This window comes from Sorex fumeus, unplaced genomic scaffold, assembly GCF_029834395.1.
Source record: "Sorex fumeus unplaced genomic scaffold, SorFum_2.1 ptg000044l, whole genome shotgun sequence".
Classification (NCBI taxonomy): Eukaryota; Metazoa; Chordata; class Mammalia; order Eulipotyphla; family Soricidae; genus Sorex; species Sorex fumeus.
The window spans coordinates 2023417-2027184 of record NW_026606101.1 but is presented as its reverse complement, the minus strand read 5'-3'; positions in this window follow the sequence as shown (position 1 = coordinate 2027184).

Here is a 3768-nt window from a genome sequence, read left to right as displayed (position 1 = left end):
GCATCTCAGCTTGCCCTGCACGATCCGCTGATAGTGCCAGACTCAGAGGAAACTTTAGAGCCTGGTCTGTCAGCTCATTCCTGCGGGATTCCTCCCCGGAGTCAGAATTTCTTGTATTGTTATCTGCTGTGGCCTTTGATACCTGGTTCATCTAGGAAAAACATCTTTGTACTTTGTACGTTGATGTTTCTACCTAGAATTACCCTTTTTCTCTCCTGTACAAAATCCCGCCAACTCATAAAACCAGCTGGTACCCTGTTTGGGGGTACCTGGAATTTACCTGCCACTGCCCCAGCCCTCCCATCTAGCGCCCGCAGGAGCAGCATTGTAACCCTCCGAATGTGCTCTGTTCCTCTGGCCTTCCTGGGCAGGGAGCGGAAGCTTTCTGAGGGCAGAACCACACTTGGCGACTTTGGTGTGCAGATGGGGTGGAGTTCGGCCACTCCTGGCTCTGCACTCAGGGATCACTGCTGGTGGTGCTGAGGGGACCATGTGGGGTGCTGGGATCGAACCTAGGTCAGTCCCACGCAAGGCAAGCGCCCTCCCCGCCCTACTGTCCCTCCGGCCCCTCTCTCTGTGTTTCTTTAATTCCTCTCTGTGAATGATAGAAGAGTTCCTGCAATAAGAATATTTGCCTGTTGACCTCCCCTCTGTCCATCACTGCATTCAGTGACCAGTCGTCTCCTTTAACATGGAAATAGATTGAAAGCAGTAATTTCTTTGTCACCCATGTCTTTTCAGAAGGCAGATTTTTTCCCATTTGTTAGGACCTTCATAAATGCAGACACCACTAATTTCATGTTAGTCTCTACAATCTTGACACCTGATAGATGATGGCTTCTTACGTTAAATCTAACAAACCAGATTAAAGCTCAAGATTTTAGAATTGTGAGATTGCCCTTGGCAATGTTTTTATTCTGTGTTTTGTGGTTTGGATCAGATGCTGGGACTCACGTTTGCAAGACTTTCTCTACTCGAGCTATGTTCTCGGTTCTTGCTATGCTTTTTCTGAAAAAATAAAAACCCAAAAGTCTGTCTCAGCAATGGACACACATTCTTGTTCCACGGACCCCACCCCCACTTCTGTGTCTGCTATGGCCACTGGGAAATGGCCTCTTTGTGTTCAAACCTGAAGAGAAAAATACTTAGGACCAAGAATGGATATGTAGTGGGGCCTAGTTGGTTCCTGGATACTCTTGTTTCAGCATTTGCTGTCTGATTTCATTTTTTATTTCATGTATTACCTACCCTATTTTCGTGGGTAGCTTTTTAGAATTTATAGTATTCTTTAGGGGATTTTAACAAAAATGAAATACTGCTGTACAGCTTCTCTTCCTTTTGCTCCAGTTATCTCTCTAACAAATCTCCCAATGACATTAAAACCCTTCGTTGGCTATGTAATCTCACCCCCTGATTGGCTGTTTGAGTTGCTTGCAACTTTTCGCTAAGCAGTTGCTTATTTAGCCTGAATGCGCTTCCCGGTGTTCTGAAGTGTGGCACCCACTGGACTTGGGGACATCTATCAGGCAGACCTGGCTGTGCACTCACAGACCTCTGGGCCCACTGAGCAGCCTAGTAAGCTGTGCACTTTATGTCCTGATTATAAACCATTCCTACGTGACTTTGCTTGGCATCTCTGAGAAATCCAGTTACGAGCCAGTAAATAGAAGGGGAACAATCAGCATGTGTTCGCAGTGAGAGGGTATGCCTCGGAATCTTAACATTATAACATTCACAAGGCCACAGAGATAGTCCAGTGGGTGGGGCGGGTTCCATTCCCAGCATCCCGTATGCTTCCCCAGCAGAGCCAGGAGTGAGCCCTGAGCGTCGCTGGGTGTGTCCCAAGAACAACAACAATAAAACGCATTATAATATTTACTTTCTGTGGTACTAATCTGGACTTTTCCTTGTGTGTGTGTTTTGCATGTATTCAGTCCAAGTGTGCATTTCATGGGCGGAAGCAGTAATGTGTGAGTTCTGTGAGGACCGATAGCACTTCAAATTTCCACAGTTACTGTTCTTTAAATTCCCTGCCTCATTTTCACAGTGCTCTCGAGGGAGATGCTGCTGTCTCTCAATTCATAAGTAAGAAGATGTCCAGTAAGTCTGTACTTACCCAGTCCTGTGGCACTGTCTCACAGACTGGTAGCACTTGTTCTTTTTGCTCTCCCCATAATAATTTGTTAATGAACAGAGACGGGCTTGAGCGTGAGTTGGGAGTCTGGCACAATTTTGGGCTTTCAGTGAGAAACCAGTGTGCAGGTTTCCTCTGAGGACATGCATACTTGACTCGCAATGGTCCCTGCTCCTCATCTGTGCCCTAGACAGGTGTGAAGGAAGAAGCCCGCGGGTGGTTGTGGATTCCGAGGCGGGTGTGAGGGAGTCACGTGGATGTTTTGGGTTTACATAGACAGGAAGTAGCTAAGAGAGCAAGTGAAGGAAACTACAAAAGCAGTTTCAGGCCTGTTTGAGCATGACATGTATCGGGTATTCAGTGGTAGTTGGCCCGAGAGGAAAGCCCACGTTAGAGAACTGTGGCGGAGAAAGAAACCCTAAGGAGGAATGTGACCGCAGAGATAGTACAGAGGGCAGGACACTTGCCTTGCACGTGGCCGCCCAGGCTCCCGTGTGGTCCCTTGAGCCCTGAGCACAGCCAACGTGGCCCAAACCCAAGCACCCCCCTCAAAAAAAAAAAGTCAAGGGAGTAAAGGGAAGAACCAAATTGTGGAGGCCTTTGACTAGAAGTAGTTTTGAGGCTGTGTGTTGATGTGTGAGGCTTGAGCTCCAAACAGCTTTAATTCGCTTGTGAAGAAAAGGTACTGAGTTCTTTGAGAAGAACGCAAGCAGTTGTGTTTTATTCTTTCATTTTGGAATTGCTCACTTAGCAAATAATTTTCACATTGATTATGTGTAAGGAGCTGTGGGAAATATCCCTTAAAGGAGTCTGGGACTAGTAGGGACTTAAGCGCTCTCTCTCTCTCTCTCTCTCTCTCTCTCTCTCTCTCTCTCAGTTCTGAAGAAATGTTGCCAGGACAGTGTTTTTTAAATTCGCTCCTTTTATATTCAGAATGAAGTCGCCACTACATGTGGCACTCACTTGGGCAGAACAACCTAAGAAGGGCCGTAAGGAGGAGAAGGCCTTTGAGCCATGCTCTGCAGAACTTCGTGTGCGGAGAAAACGGGAAAGTTCTTCCAGGTAGGGCAGGAGACTTGGTGAGCAAAGGCCCTGCAAAGCACACTCCATATAAGGAAAGCCTTTTGGCAGAAGCACAACTCTGTGGAAAGCTATTTGGGCAAAAGGCTGGGAAGATAGGTTAGAAAGCTGTCACTGGGTGGCGGCCAGCGAGCGACTTGACTCAGGCAGCAGGGGACTTCAAAGAATTCTGAGCAGGAAGTGACTTGTTCACAGCTTTAAGCAGGGTGTCGGGAGCGAAGGCAGGAAGGGGGCTTAAGCTAATGAGACTGAGAGCACAGTGGGACTAGGGGAGAATTTCGGATGGGAGGCTGATTGTAGATGGAGAAATAGGAACAATTTCGTTTCTCCCTCGCCTGTTGCCTTCCTCCAAACTGCTGGTGTTGTGTAACCCATTTCCTGTTGAAATTGGTTTAGCTGCTTCAAAATCCTTGTTATATAAGTCAAAAGTTACATAAGCAGGAGGCATCAGGACATTTGGCTGTTTTTGTTTGTTATAAGTTGTGTGTGTAATAAAAATTTTAAACATGGATAAATACATTTTGTTGGTGGTGGTGCAGCTGGGGATCAAGCCT